At 46.0% G+C, this 16,404-nt stretch overlaps 1 pseudogene; it reads right to left on the minus strand.

The window, feature by feature from the left end:
• Positions 1–3,181: 3,181 nt before the first annotated feature.
• On the minus strand, positions 3,182–14,575 carry LOC101962377 (sal-like protein 4; annotated as a pseudogene).
• Positions 14,576–16,404: the final 1,829 nt, after the last annotated feature.

Raw genomic sequence — 16,404 nt, forward strand, 5'->3', positions numbered from 1 at the left:
TGTAGTTGGACACAGAATCTTCATTTTATTTACTTATTTTTATGTGGTGCTGAGGATCGAATCCAGGGCCTCTCATGTGCCAGGCGAGCGCTGCACTGCTGAGCCACAACCCCAGCCTGAAATAAAATTTTTATATAGAAACTTTCTTTACTTTTTTTCATTAAACAGAAAAATCTTAAAGACCAAAAAAGTCCCTATGAAGTCCCTCCAAAGGTAGTAACACCTGCATATAAAAATAGGGGAAAATCATGGGTGGTTTTTTATTGCTTTTGCTTCTCCAAATATTCTTTTTAGTAGGAGAGGAGGCATTTTTTAAAAACTGCCTTCCAGCAAGGCCGCCTCAGGAAGCAAGACTCTTTTGGGGGGGGGGGGTATTGGGCATTGAATTCACGAGCACTCAAGCACTAAGCCACATCCCCAGCCCTATTTTATATTTTATTTAGAGATGGGGTCTAAATCGCTTAGTGCCTCAATGTTGCTGAAGCTGTCTTTGAACTCACAATCCTCCTGCTTCAGCTTCACAAGCTGCTGGGATTACAGGCTTATGTCACTGCAAAAGTAAGTCTCTAAAAGGCTTTTATTTCATTTTATCTCATTATGGGAAAGATTCAGATGCTTCCATGAGGCAGGAAAAAGGCCAGGAGTTCCTCCAGGGCAGTTCCTGAAGGTATTTAATGTGGTACATCATGTGATCTAATGACACAGTTTAATATGGTTCATGGTAATAACAGTAAGAGCTTAAGAGCAGACCTTGGGGAAGGACTGAGCATCTGTACTTAGTGCTTCTTAGATGTTCTCATTTTTGTCCTGAATCCCTCTGACCCTAGGAGAGGGGCAGGGTCTGGGCAGGGACAGAACAGGCAGGTTAGACAGGGGTGTGCCTCCAGGGACACAGTGTCTCTTCCTGGCCCCATGGTACCACCTCATAGTTCAGCCTTCTTAGGAACAGCCCCCCTTTGGGGGGTGCATAACAGCTTTCTCCAACCAACAGGCCCTGGGTACAAGAAGTCTAACTCCTAGACTCCTGGAAAGGTCTCTGAATGATAAAGCAGTCTATCCAGGCAGGTGGTGCACACTAATCCCAGTTTACTCAGGAGACTGAAGCAGGACTTTCGAAAGTTTTGAGACCAGACTGGGCAATTTAGCTAAAACTGTTTCAAAACTTAAAAAAAAAAAAATGAAAAGGACTGGAAATCTTGCTTTCCAGAAACCAAAGAAACTGGTCCATAAACTTCACACAACATACCCTATGATGTCAGGTATGGGCCAGAATATCCCTGAGACTCTCCGTTCCGACCTCATAAAGTCTCAGTTCACAGACCTCCATGCTGGCTGGTGGCTGCTTGGATCTGCCTTAGGGAGGCAGTGCTTGGTTGTAAGCTGGCAAGGAGTCAAGGCTGGGGAGAAAAGACATGAAGTTCTCTTGGAGCCTAGAATCTTCTGCCTGAATGAATTATCTCTAAATGGACACTCTAGGTATGTCCCAGAGTGGCTTCTCTGCCTTGGCAGCATTGACATTGGACTAAGTGTCTCTGTTAGAGAACCATCCTGCATGGAAAGATATTACTCAATGAGAGTGGCAGCCCTGTGCCAGTGTGATAACCACAAATGTGTCCAAACATTGTAAAACATCAGGTGGGACAAAATTGTCCCTGGCTTGAGAATCACAGAGCCATAGGTGATGTTAAAGAATTATTAAACCTTTGTCTCTGAACACTTAATAATCCTGTCCACCACCTCACTAAGAACACCTTAGGTTAACAGCTTTCTACAATTAACATATAGAGCTAGGAAACTGTGTGTGTATTTGTTGGGGGGGTGCTGGGGATGGAACCCTGGGCCTTTTGCATGCTAAATCAGCACCAGGAGAAAACCAACAGAAGAGGCCACCACTCAGGTCTTAGAATGTTCCAGGTGGGAGACAGTTAATAAGAAACAAACCCTGCTTCTTAGAGGAGCTGTAAATGACCTTGAAGGTGACAAGGACCTGACAAAAGGACTCCTCATGGTTAGCACTGCCCTTCACCAACTTTGGGCTATTTTGCAACTATGTAAGTTGCAGAAAATTAATAGTAATGCAAATGATTGGTTATAGAAATGCAAATGAATTCCCCCCAAATATAGCTCATTATCTGCCCTGTGGCTACTGTCCATGTTTTGCCTGTTTTTAAATTCAAATCAATATTCCTAGTTTCCTGAACCTGAATGCTTTACCACTGAGCTACACCCCCATGCTGCTGCTTTTGTTTCTGTAGTGGTTACTGGGGGTTGAACATTCCATCTCTGTCCCTTTTTTTAAGCAGGTCTTGCTAAATGGCTTAGGACCTCCCTATACTTGCAATTCTCCTGCCTCAGCCTCCTACCATGCCTGGCCCCTGAGACTTTTTTGCTTTATTTATTTGTTTATTTATTTTGGTACTGGGGATTGAACTCGGGGACACTTAACCACTGAGCTACATCATCAGCCCCTAGTTTGCATTTTATTTAGAGACAAGGTCTCACTGAGTTGATTAGTTTCTTACTATTGCTGAAGCTGGCTCATAATCCTTTCGTATCAGCCTCCCATGCCACTGGGATTACAGGCATGCGCCACCATGCTTGGCCATTCAATTTTGTATTTTTAAAGCCAACCATCAGGAGACAATTAGATATGCCAGGAAATGGATGTTCATAAGCTTGGACCAATTTAAGGTAAAGGTGGTATCCATTGCCAGCAGCATTCTAACCTGTGACCTCCTCCATCAGTACCAGAGATGTCCATTTGATCCAGAGCTGGAGCAAATTCTAAACAGTTCTTACACAGTCTCACTCTTAACTCCATGCACCCAGTGTTAGATCTGCTTTGCATGCAAGGTAACCTGAGATCCCACAAAGCAAGCTATTCTGCCCAGAGCATCCAGCCACAAAGTCACATAGGGATTTCAGATATTTTAAAAGAATTAGCCAGAAATGGGTTGGATTTGGGGAAGACATCTAAAAACATGACTGGGAAAATAGGTTCTCCCCCACCCTGAGAACCTTCCCTTGCACTAAATACTCCCTCCTGTGTGACTCTCAGCACAAACTCTTTTTTTTTTTTTTGTACTCGGGTTGAACCTAAGGGTGCTTTACCACTTAGCTACATTACCTGCCCTTTTAATTTATTGAGATAGGAGTCTCACTAAGTTGCTGAGCTAAACTGCTAGAACTGGGGTTGTGGATGAGTGGTAGAGCACTTGCCTAGTATGTGCAAGGCCCTGGGTTCCATCCTCAGCACCAGAAGGGAAGTATGGTTGGGTCCCACCCCAGATAGTGTGGGTCCACCCTCACTTTCTGGAGAAGGCCCAGGCTGCAGGTCGCTGGGCAGCGGGCCACCCAGGAAGTCCTTAGGGTTAGTCCCCGCAGAGAGATTTTGAGGTAGCCCCACACAAGGGGTCCCTGTTACAAGGACAGGTTTGCTGTCTAAGGAGAGACTCAATTCATCTACAAGGATGGGGACAGATAGTGCATAAGGGATGCCATTGCCTGCTGCCATTTTGTCCTGGAACTCGGCAAACAGCTGGGGGTTCACCTGGGAGTGTCAGTTACAGTGTACCTTGAGGTTGCCCTTGGTGGTGAAGCAGTGACCACAGACAGAGCACATGAAGCGTCTCTCTCCAGTATGGGAGAGGAGGTGGATCTGCAAGGAGCTATTATTCCCCAAAACCTTGCTTCAGTACTTACACATGTGCTTGAAGAGGGCCGCCTCCTCTTTGGGTTTGACCTCCACAGCGGAGATGTTCGGTGGCTTCCCTTTCCCTTTCTTGGATGGGTCTAGCGCCATGGCAGAGAAAGGGCTCTGGAAGAGCACAGAACCTGGGGCCTGAGGTAGCAAAGCACTTGGGAGCTGAGACACGACATTCGGGAGCACCTGCAACCTGTCTGGCTTCAGGGCAAAGGGGTTCAGCCCTGGGGACAGAGAGCCAGCCGTGGAAGAGATGTTGGCATGAGGTAGCTTGGCTTGTTTCAACGCATCTAGAGACAGGCCTTGGCTTCTGGCCTTTTGGCTGAGCAGAGCCACAGTGGCAGACAACTGCTGGGACACATGGCTGCCTAGGGTCTTCAGGGCGTCGGTCCCGCTGGAGTGCAGGGCGAGCACTGCCCACATGTACACCTACACGCGGATCTGCTAGGTGAGTTGCAGCTGCTGGAGCTGCTGCCGCTGCAGGCAAAGGATCTGCTCCAGGACCCACAGGATGCCATGGGCGCTGGGCAAGGGGGTGGGCTGGGCATTGGCGCTGCGCTGGTTCACCGCCACCTTGGAGCCCCGGAGTGCCTGAAGAGTCACGTTAGTGTTGGTCACTTTGCCTTTGGGTAAATAGTTTCTGTCCTGGGGCGAGGGTGGCAGGGAAGCCTCTGCCTTCAAGTACATGACAGGCTCCGTGCCTGGCTTCTCCTTGGCACTGCCACTGCTCCCCTGGTGACCATCCTTACTGCTTGGGGTGACTGGTGGGTGGTTCAGCACCGCTCTGGAGAAGTCCTCTGAAGGCACTGGTCCTTCGCTGTAGTTCATGATGAGGACAGGTGAAATCTTAGTGCAATCTTTCTCATGTTCCAAGAACTCTGAGAGGCTGAAGGACTCGGCACAGCATTTCTCACAGATATGAGTGTCCTCTTGGTGGAGCCACTTTGCAGTGGCTTTGTTCCCACCTGCTTCATCGCCACTGCCTGTGTGGTTCATTGAAGCACCTGTGACAAGAGAGAAAAAGCTAAGAACTCAACCCAAGGAAAGGACATGGTGACACCTCGGAAAGAACCATGACTTCAATGACAGGCACTCCTCAGGTGTTCCCACAGGAGAAGGCTGGACTCAGAAACAGATGCACCCAAAAGGTGGGAATGAACAAAGCTGTGAGCTGAATTATGCTCCCCCAAAAGACATGGCCAGCGCCAGCTCAGTGGTAGAGCATGTTCCTCATCCATGTGAGGCCTTGGGTTCCAATCTCAGCACCAGGAGGCGGGGGACAAATTAAAAAAAAAAAAAGATGGTCTTACTTCCCCATGTGCCCCCCCCCAAGAACGTGTGCATGTGACCTGATCAGATAAGGTCTTTGCAAATGTAACTAGATTGGGCCTAGGCTTTATCCAAGGCTGGTACTGTTATTTAAGAAAGGGAGATTTGAGATGTACCAGATGTGTCTCCCTCGGATCCTCTAGAAGGAATCAAATCTGCTATCACCTACATGTGCACCCTCCTGGCCTCCATACCTGTGAGACAATATATTTTAGTTCATTTAAGTGATCCAGTCTAAGGCAGTTGGTTAATGGCAACCCTAGAAGGCGAATATAACTTATCCAAACAATCCACATCCCAATCCCTGCACCTCTCTCAAGAGTCAGCTTGCAGAGGCAAACAGATGGGTTATGCTGTCTAAGAGAAGGACATTGAACCTGCTCAGATCATGGCTGCTGACCTCCTTCTTCAGCCCATAGTAATGAAAGGCAGTCAATGACTCATTCAACCAATGCACCCAGCACCCGCTTTCCAGGGGCAACAAAAGCTTAAAGGTGCCAACAATTCAGATGGTAACACTAAATTCATTTGAAATACAAAGCACAGCAACTTGGGTGAATTGAGATAGAAAGGACAAGAAGAATGTTTCCAGAACAGTTTCATATGTGGGAAACATGGAAAAAGACTGCAATGGCCAAGCATAGAAAGACTTCATTTACTTTTTCAGATTATGACAAACCCGTTGCAGTGTCTTAACATTTAGGACTTTAAAAGGACAACGAAGTCATTATAGAAAGTGAGAAGTATGGAAGTAGGAGAAAGGAATGGTGGACCCCCCACCACATACACAGACTAAAAACTTCTGCTATAATTCTATTTTTCTGAAATGAAATACACGATCCCTGATCCAGGATCCTTCAGCTGTTTTTTTCAACTTATGACAGTGTGACAGCAACACAGGCTTAGTACTTGGAATTCTACATTTTGACCTTTGCTTGGGAATCCTCTCTTGCGATGCTGGAAATCCACTGAATCAGCAGCAGCAAGTGAAATCTTCAGCACCACAGCGTGGTTAGGCAGGGGTGCTCAGTCAGTTAGGCATATTAACTGCATTCTCTGCTCACGATAACTTCAACTTACTCTGGGTTTATCGGGATGTAATCCCACTCTAAGTCATGGAACATCTGTGTACAAAAGCTAAATCCTATTCTGAGTCTTATCTTCTTAAAAATTACTGACCCATGGATTTTTTGGGCAAGTGGATCCTATCCAGATTAGGGTTAGTATTAGTGTACACATTCTGATTCCCTTTTGAGGACTGTGATGTACCCAGAGGCTTGGGTCCTAGGAATCTAAAGCCTAGTGGGCAGTCTGTGTCCAGCCCCCTGCCACCCTATCAGGTAGGCTAGGCCCTTCCCTAAGAAGGCACTGGAAATTGGAGTCTCAGACCTAGCACCTCTGGAGTTGTGAACCTGAGCCATGCACACATTTGCACAAGCACAAAGATCCATACGTTATCAAGTGTGCATGTTTGTTTGTTTGTTTTTAAAGGCAAAACTATTTACAGCAATGACAAAGGTAATCCTGTTTCACCCAGAGTACAAAAAAATGAGTATAAGTTCTGCATGCTGCACAAGTCATGTGATGTAAGCTCCAGAAGCAGGAAGTAGCAGGACTTCTTTTGTTTAAAATGAAGCCTATGTGTGACTTCTCCATGTAGATGGAGCCAAGGCAAGGATGCACACCACTTTCAAATAAATAAACAATTGCTTTTTTATGTTAGTAAACCATGGGTTTTGACTGAAAAGCTTCCAATAGTTTGGAGGAAGGATAGATCTTGAAGAACAACCTTAATAATCTGACTTCATTTTTACCAATTTCAGACTGAGTTAAAAGACTTCCAAAGTCACCCAGTGCCTACCTCACCAACCACACTCACCACCTACTGTGTGCACAGGAAGCAGGGCTGTGGGGGAAACGATGGACCCACCATTTGTATGTCTCCTTTCATGTATTTACATTGCAGCTATTTTTTCTCAGGGATATTTTTGAGATTCCAAAGTGTCCCTCCTTCTAACACACGAACACATGTAAAACACACACAAGAAAAACCACACATATTACTTCTTTATGGCACTGGGATGAACAAGGGATGTTTATTTTTTATATGAAGATAGAGCCTTGCTAATTCTCCCAGGCTTACCTCAAATTTGCAATCCTCCAGCCTCAGCCTCCTGAGTCACTGGGATTAGCCATGTGCCACCACTATTCTTCCCTCCATTTCCTTTTTTTTTTTTTCAGTACTGGGTATTAAATGCAGGCCTCATGCATGCTAGGAAAGTGCCCTACCACTAAGTTATATCCTCAGCCCCAAAAGGGATATGATGCCACAAGTCTACTTCCAGAGACAGTTGCATAGGGGAGGCAGAGCACAAAGACCTAAGGCCTCCATAGCACTCTGACTCAGTCCTAAGTTAAGAGTCAAGTTAAAAAACAAAGATGAAAGAAAAAAATCTCATCAATTCCAAGATCAATGGTATCTGTATATGCAATTCATGTGCTCAAACGCAGTGCTTATGGGTAGGTAATGGGGGTGGTGTTAACTGGCACAATCTTTCTGGAAAAGCAATTTTGTAATTATGTGTCAAAAACTTTCTCTGAAGGAAATACACCCACAGGTAGGGAACATAAATGGATATAACTTTTTCAGGGAGTCATCTGGCAACATCTTAATTTTAGTTTAATTCTCCTCCACTCAGCAATTCCTTTGTTAGGAATTTACTTCCTGTATTGCAAGGTATTTCTTGCAGCATTTCTCATATTAACAAACAAGTACACAAATGGACACACACTGTCCATCAGGAAGTTTCTGGTTAAATAAATTAGAGTGCACAAAAGATGAACATTGTATCCTACCAAGACAAGTAGACTGTGTTAGTGTGCTCCTCCACAGAACAACCGCCCAGGAGTTATTTCATAAGAGGGAAAAAGGGGAAGAGAACAGGATGTGTATATAATGTGCTCCCATTTGGGCTCACAGATAAAGACATAAATGTGTACATGGAAATGAAAAATCATACAAGAGAAACAGTTGCTGGTATCCACCTCCTGGAGAATGCACCTGGGAACTCAGGTGGAAGAGAAAACTATAAACTGTACCCACCTTTGTCATACAGCTTCTTTTAGATTGACATTAAACATTTAAAACACATCTAAAACTCCTGGGTTGGGCTGGGGATGTGGCTCAAGCGGTAGTGCGCTTGCCTGGCATGAGTTCGGCCCGGGTTCAATCCTCAGCACCACATACAAAGATTTTGTGTCCACCAAAATCTAAAAAATAAATATTAAAAAATTCTCTATCTCTCTCTTAAAAAAATAAAATAAATAAATAAATAAATAAACTCCTGGGTCAAGCTAACTCCTCACATCACCCTTGTGTCTCTCTCCTGCTTCTGAAGACCCAAAGTTCCTGCAAAAATGTCAAGCTCTGCATGCTGCTCCTTAGGGCCCAGGCAAACCTCTACCCACCACCTATACTCGTCAAAGGCCTGCACCTGAACTCATTTATCTTCAAATCCACTTAACCAAACAAGCATCTTTCTGCCGTTTTGTAGATGTAAAAACCGAGGCTCAAAACTAATTAAGTGGCTCAAGGTGACATACAGCTAAACTAAAAATAAATAAATAAATAAATAAGTACTGAGTTCTTAGATACTAGTTAAAGAGGACAATAAGACAAGGGACCTAGTCCACCCCCCCACCCCAGCATGGTACTGGGATTGAACCCAGGGGTGCTCCACCACAGAGCCACATCCCCAGCCCCTTATTTTTAGACAGGTCTCTGTAAATTGATGATCCACCATGTCCTGCTATAATATATCATAATTATATCATAATGTGGTTTCTTTGGAGCATCACAAACCAGTATCATATCAATAAATGTTTCTGTCCCTCTCCCTGGTAGATTTTAATCATTTTAGGGGCAATATTCTCTCACTGAAGGTACATTCTAAAACAGGAACTTTTGTGGTTGAGCAGAGTGCTGGGGATTGAACCCAGAGCCCTGTATATGCTAAACATGCGATCTCTCAATGAACTACACAAACCCCAGCTCCTAAAAGCAGTCTTTTATTTTTTTTAGTTTTATATGGACACCATACCTTTATTTTATTTATTAATTTTTACTTGCTGCTGAGAACTGAACCCAGTGCCTCACACATGCCAGGTGAGCTCTCTACCACTGAGCCACAACCCCAGCTTCTAAAGCAGACATTCTTAAACAGGGTTTCATGAAATTAGGAAAAAAAATACTTGTGTAAGAACTGAAAATGAGCATTTCTTTTAATTTGGCATGTGAGGAATAAGTTACAGTGGTATCAGCAGAGCCTGTGACACTATCACAAACAAACACACACATTTTGGTGGTTACTTGACAGGATGCTGATCTTGTTACTTATTGTATTATATTAATTAATATAGGTCCCTAGGTACAAGCAGGAGGACCAGGACCCAGTTCCAGAAACCTGGAGGATACCCAAATCCATGCCTGCTAAAGTCCCTGATACAAAATGGTGCAGCATTTGCATATAACGTGGACATCCCTCTGTATACTTTGAATCCTCCCCAGGTGACTCATAATACCCCTAAAACAATGTAAATGTAGAGGAAATCATTGTTCTAAAGTGTGTGGCTTAGGGAGCCAGGACAAGAGACAAAAGCCTGTGCATGGCGGGTACAGATGCAAGGTTTCCCCAAAACATTTCCCCCCCCCAGTTGTTGATAGACCTTTATTTTATTTATTTATATGTGGTGCTGAGAATCAAACCCAGTGCCTCACACATGCAAGGCAAGTGCACTACTGCTGAGCCACAGTCCCAGCCCTTCCCCAAACATTTTTGACATGTTCTTGGTTGAACCTGCAGATGCAGAGCCCCAGACATGGAGGGCCAGGCGCACATCACAAAGGTCTAGTTTTGGGGAACAGCACTTCCCTATCATCTGTTCTCTTGGCATCCTGTGGATCTTCAACATAAAAAAAGCATAAAAAAGGTTAAGCTTCTCTGCTGGAAGGATCTAATGGTTCCCAGAGTGATTTACAGCCCCCAAATCAGCTGCCTTCACTGTATACATAACCCTCGAAGCCACACCAGCAACATCCCGCTTGAGTCTTAAAACAGCAGCAGCTCTGTTTGCATGTGCAGTAAAAAGTACTCATGCATCCCCACCACCACAGGCACATCTTGAAGGCGTATTTGCCAAGGAGTAAGAGGACTCCATTAGGAACAATGGCTGGGTATGCTTAAATTAACCTGGAAAGAAAAAAGCAAAGTTCAGAGGAATTACACAGCAACTCCTTCTTCCATCCCTCTGCCCCACCCCTACCCTGAATTGTAAGAATGTTATCTCTGGGCATCTAGTTATCCAATAAGTTGGAAGAATGCAGTAAACCCAGCAGGGGTCTTAGATTCAATCACAGTCAAATGGATAGAGAATACTCCAGGTATTGTGCAAAAAGAAAGTTAATCTGCTAGAGGCCAATCAAATTCTGGAGAGGCCAATCAAATTCTGGAGACGCCAAAACACTTAAAAATTAAAACCTGTGTATCTTGAGGGGGCTTATCTGCTTTCTCATTACTATATTAGAAGAATGACTATGCGCAGATTATCTAAGGCACACAACATCTCCTACCCACCCCCACCACCCAGATAAGGGCTTACCAAAAAAAAAAAAAAAAGGAAATTAGATCTCCAAGTGTTGAGCCAATGTCAAGAGCCCTGTTAACCAGTTTAATTTTAAAACGTGTAGACGGCAAATTAGACCCCACATTAAATTTCTACTTAATTAAAAATCTTAAAATGTTTTAAGGAGCCTTGGATCAATGTCCAGGGAGGCTCTATGAAAAAGGAAGAGTAAGAAGATCAAAAAAGACTGCTAAGAAGTGTGATCTATCTGGCCATGGGGTTAGAGATGTGCCCCATTTTGAAATTTGAAAACTCCAGAGGGCAAGGGGCTTTGTTCCCTCCTGAGGATCCCTCCCTGAACAAAGCCTGACAAGAGTGTAAAAAAAAATTTTTAATGGCATGACTAGTGATGCAGTTCTTATCTGGATTTAGAGGCCTTTAAACATATGTAGAATTTTTATTTTCAAATAATCCAAAGTATAATAGGTTAAAAGTGCTAAGAAAGGAATCTAATTTTTGAATTCTTCCTCCTATCACTTTTTCCAGGGCAGTAAGCCTCAAAGGAATCAAGTGCCAACATCATTTTCAACTTGCTTCCCTAGAACTTCTTCATCTAAATCCTGGAAGGGCATATTCAAAAAATTGAAAGGGTGATTACCAAACCCAACCAGCTTCAAACACTTGACATGTCTTTTTCATCTGGGAAACAAGAAAGATAACCCATCCCACTACCAACTGCTCAAAGACAACCACAAACGCAACCCCTTGGATTTAGGGCAAGGCTGAAAAAAAACCAAGCAGGCCAGGCACCATGGGCAAAGTCATCCCAACCTGAAGCCACAACTGGTTGTGAGAACTAAAGATCATGTACCTGAGGTCCAGAGTGGGTCGACCACAGAGCAGGCTATTTTCTCTGCAGAATTATTTCAGTGAGCAGCACAACACCATCCTGACACAATAGAAAACCTGAAAACATTTTCTTTTTAACAAAATTATTGTTCACATTCCTAACACACTTCTACAACGCAAATAATCTAACTATCATCTTATCACTGTTGTAATAAGGAACCCAAAAACTCAGGGGGAAAAAATAAATTTAGCCTCCTGTTCACACTACTAAAGCTCATGCAACCAGACAGGAACACATCCCCTGCTCTAATGCCTTAAAAAAACACCACCAATGAGTTCCCTAGCACCCACCAACACTTCACATTTCAAAAGAGGAAAAGCTAACCATCTCCAGCCTCCCGAAATGGTTCCCAGCCCCTACCTACAAGGAAACTCACTAACTGAAGGAGCCTCACAAGTGTAACTGACTTGAATCCAAGAGTGTAGGGTCTGGTTCTTACAGTTGAGGAACTTATTTAACAATGCAATTTTTTTAATAAATAAAAGGGATTGTGAGCAAATTTCAGTCCGCTCTTCTTTTTTTGGGGGGGGGGGGAACTCAGATGAATTGGCCTGAAACCTCACTAAAGCCAGTGTAGGTCATTTTAGGAAGTTACTTGAACATAGATGGTTTAGCACAAAGGGCATTTGAAAGTCTTTTAAGAAAATGCTAATTTTCCCTAAGTAGTTAGTGTAAGCTCCCTCCCCGACGACGACCTGCAGATTTTTTGACCTGCTAATTAATACCCTGACTTCATTTTCCTCCCCACCCCAACTGCATTCTCAAAGAGCAAGGCAAAATAAAGCCAGCGGGGTTGCTGTGCACCGGCTGCCCTCGTCCCCTGGGGCCAGCACCCCTCTGGTTAGCGCAGTTATTTTTAGGAAGTCGGAAATCAAAGATGGCTGGAGGTCAGACCCCGAAAGTTTAGGGCGAAGATTGGCAGGCGGCGTAGCCTCAGGGAAAAGGCGAAAACCAAGAGAAGAAAAAGAAAAAGAAAACATGAAAGGAGAAATAGAGTTTTCTTCTCCACCAACTCTCAGGGCGCTCCAGCCCCCTCCACAGCGCGGGTGGCTAGCACCCCAATCCCTGCGGGTGGGCAGAGGTCGCGCCCCCTCCCTCACTTGGCCTGGGAGGGGCGTGTGCAACAGATCGCCCTCCTCCAGGGGGGTCTTTCATGGGTGCGCCCCTCCTCCACCCTCCTACAAAATCCCCCAAGAGGCGGTGGACAGGGAAGAGAGCCTTGAGGTCTCTTTCTTTTAAAACCGGCGCCAAAGAGAGTTGGGGAACCGAAGTTACGGCAGGGGGCGGGGTTATTAGTTAAAGGAGTGGAACCAATTAAGAAAGAAGCTGAGGACTAGGAGAGGAAACCCTTTTAGGAGTGAGGGAGACAGCAGAGAGTGGGGGTCAATTTTACAATAAGAGGGGAAAGAGCTGGGGGTGAAACATACAAGAGAAGAGAAAAAAAAGTGTAAAATCTGCAAAGACGGAGTTGGGGCCGATGAGGCTCCCTCCCTTCCCTTAGAGGGAGTCCCCAGAACCCGGTTCCAGAATCCACACTAGAAGCCGCAGCACCCCGCACGCAGCCCGCATCCTCTAGGGTCCCGAGAAGGTCCGGGAAACTCCAGTGCCCCGGCGGGCGCTCCAGCCCCACTCACCAGGCTCCCCCCGCTGCCAGCGCCGCTGGGGCCGCACTGGAGTCGACTGCTGCTGGGGCTGCTCGCCCTGGTCCTCCGAGTTGATGTGCTGGAGTCTCACCTGCTTGCGTCTCTACATGGTGCGAGCATCAGGGCGCCAGGAGAGCCCGTGGTTATTGGCCCTCTCCGCCACAAATTCCTGGAGTTGGGAAATTTACCCCCTTCTGGCCAGAACAGGAGGCGGGAGGCGGAGGTGGCAGAGGCTTGCAGAGTGGGCCCAGCGCCTGCCCATGTCCACCCTCCTCTTAGGGGCTTGCAATGCATGTTGTAATGTGTTGACTTCCTCTGCCGCCAGTTGTTTCTCAAGGGACCTCCATCTGCATTTGTTTATGGCTGTCTCTCAGTGACATTTCCTCCTTTACCTGATCCTTGGAGATAATTTGCTTCTCATTTCAGCTTGAGCAGTCAGAGAGATAATGCTAGCTGCTCAACCCCATGCCCGGGGTCTGGGCCACCACAGAATCACCTGCCTTGGAGGACACTCTGCCTAAGTTCTCTGACAGCTGACCTTGACCTCAGTCACCATGTACATCTGGAGTGTCTACCCCCAAAACAAACTCATGTGTTGAAGACTCAGTCCTGGGGTGACCCTACTGGGAGGTGGTGGGACTATAGGAGGGGCAGCCCAGGGGAGATGGACAGATGATGGGCAGATAATGGGCAGACGGATAGATGGATCCAGGAGAGAGATAAGATAGGGAAATGGTGGATGGATGGATAGATGATTGACAGATGGCAGAGTTCATGGACAGATGGAAGGAAAGATGGATGTTGGGTGGACAGATGGGTGGGTGGATGGGTGGATGGGTGGATGGGTGGATGAGTGGACAGATAGCTGGATCTGGTGGATGGACAGACACAGAAGTAGATGATTGATGGGTACCTAAAGGTTCACTTTCCCTGGAGACCCCTCAGCACCCAGGTAAACACGTAATACAGGAATCAATGCAAATACAGAACGGTCAGTAGAGGTGGTAGAATGACACACAGGCAGGTGGACGGTCCAGACAGTGGTCACTGACCCACAGATACCCCAGGATGGGCCTCCCTGGGGAATCCTAAGGTGGATACACTCCCAGAAACAGAAATGCGTATTTTACATACACAGCCACATACACATGCATGTACCCGTGCACATAAACACGGATGCGTCTTGGGTGTCTGTGTGGGCAAACACACATGCATGTGATCAACCTTGCACAACCGTGGGGCCTGGCAGGTCTCATGGGCTGCTTTCTGAGGGGGTCTGAGGCACTCAGGAGGGAGCAGGATGTCAAAGACAAGTGTGACAGGACCCCAGCTCAGGCTGCCAGCAGCCACCTCAGGACCAGGACCCATGATGGTGGCCACGGTGAGCCCTGCAGGCGGTTCCAGGGACTCAAGCGCACACTGCTCACTCACAGGGCACAGGTGACCTGGACCCAGCACCACGGGGGTGGAGGAGGGGACCACGGGGACAGGACACTGTGTGCTCAGGCAGGTTCGCGGGTCCAACCTCTAGGGTGGTCCCAGCGGTGCTGTGGCCGCTGCTGCCCCTACGCCTCTGAACCCCGAAGATCTTGCACGAGGTCACCCCAGGGAGACCCGTGGGGGAGGAAGCGTGTGCTGAGACTCCGCAGAGGCTGATCCAATCTCAGGCGGCTCCACCTGACATGTGCGCCCCGCATCTGGCCTTGAGGAGAGCGGCCTCCAGCTCTGGAGGGTCTCAGAGGCCAGCACGAGCTCCTGCGAGAGGGGGTGCACTGGTGGCCACATCGTTCTGCGAGACCAGGAGCCCCCTCGCGTCTCTCTGTGGCCTGTTGGTCTGGGTACATGATGGGGATGTCACGGGTCGTGTAGGTACAACATGGCGCAGGGACTCAGGACAGCATGTGGGTTCCTCTTGAGGAAACGGCACGGGGGGGGGGTTCTGGTGTCACCCCACACCTGTCTGGTCACTTCCCATGGGCCCAGGGGATGGCAGCCCAGAGCACCTCCCTAGGGGTGAGACCTGCTATTTGCAAGAACTTGGGAGATGAGAAGAGAGGGTCTTTCTGGCCAGCTGTGAGGCACCGATTCTGGGGATAGTTTTGCTTATATTCCATAATATTTTGTCTTTAAAATTCTCATTAAAAATGACCTATGAATCCTTGTTCTTGTTCAGAAACTCACTGAGTGTTCTTATGACCACTTCCCCACATAGCATTCATCCCTGCTCCCCTCTTCCCACTCTCTTATGTAGAGAAGTTTCTATGTTCCAAACCCAAATGCTAGTCTAAGACTTATTGTTAAAGCACGGTGGACTTATCAAAGCAACTTTTCAATCAAGTGAGTTTCCTTTTACAAAGGAATCTTCTCCTAAAATTATTAAAAATATTCCTACACACTACAGAATGTTTAAGGTTCTATTCCATGAGACCCTTAGAATTTTTTCTAGCAGAAAGTAATTGCTCCCTTTAGTAACTAGACAGTAGTTATTTGTGTAAGTGACAGAGCCCTTTATTTTGCCCTATGCTCTTCTAAGGCAGAGGACATTTCCATTCACACACACCTATTGCAGTCCATCTGACTGTGGGCCAGAAGGCATTCAACAAGTTTCTATTAAATTGAATGAATGCAGTAAATGTCTACATTTTAAGTGTATTTGGCCATAAATGGTTACAAAATAATTATAGCACAAGAATGGATCTCAGTAGTCAAGAAAATCTACTTAAAAGTCTATGTAAGATAGGTGCAGTGGCACGTGCCTATAAACCCAGTGGCTCAGGAGGCTGAGTCAGGAGGATCACAAGTTCAAAGCCAGCCTCAGCAATGGTGAAGTGCTAAGCAACTCAGTGAAACCCTATCTCTAAATAAAATACAAAATAGGGCTGGGAATGTGATTCAGTGGTTGAGTGCCCCTGAGTTCAATTCCTGGTACCAACAAAAATAACAAAGTATATGTAAGTAATTTTCTACCCTAGATGTAGGTTAGCTATCTGGGGAGTTTTAAAAAATCATATATGTAGGCCTCATCCAGATCAAGTGAAACAGAATCTCTGAAGGTAAAGTTCAGGCATCAATATTATTTTCAAAACTCCAGGTGGTTTTACTAGACAGGCAAGGTTGAAAACTTCAAATCTGGAGATTTGGACCCATATTTTTTTCTCTGGGTCTAATCCATGATAGAGGAGAAAGAACAGAATGCT

The sequence above is a fragment of the Ictidomys tridecemlineatus genome, unplaced genomic scaffold (genome assembly GCF_052094955.1).
Source record: "Ictidomys tridecemlineatus isolate mIctTri1 unplaced genomic scaffold, mIctTri1.hap1 Scaffold_44, whole genome shotgun sequence".
Lineage (NCBI taxonomy): Eukaryota > Metazoa > Chordata > Mammalia > Rodentia > Sciuridae > Ictidomys > Ictidomys tridecemlineatus.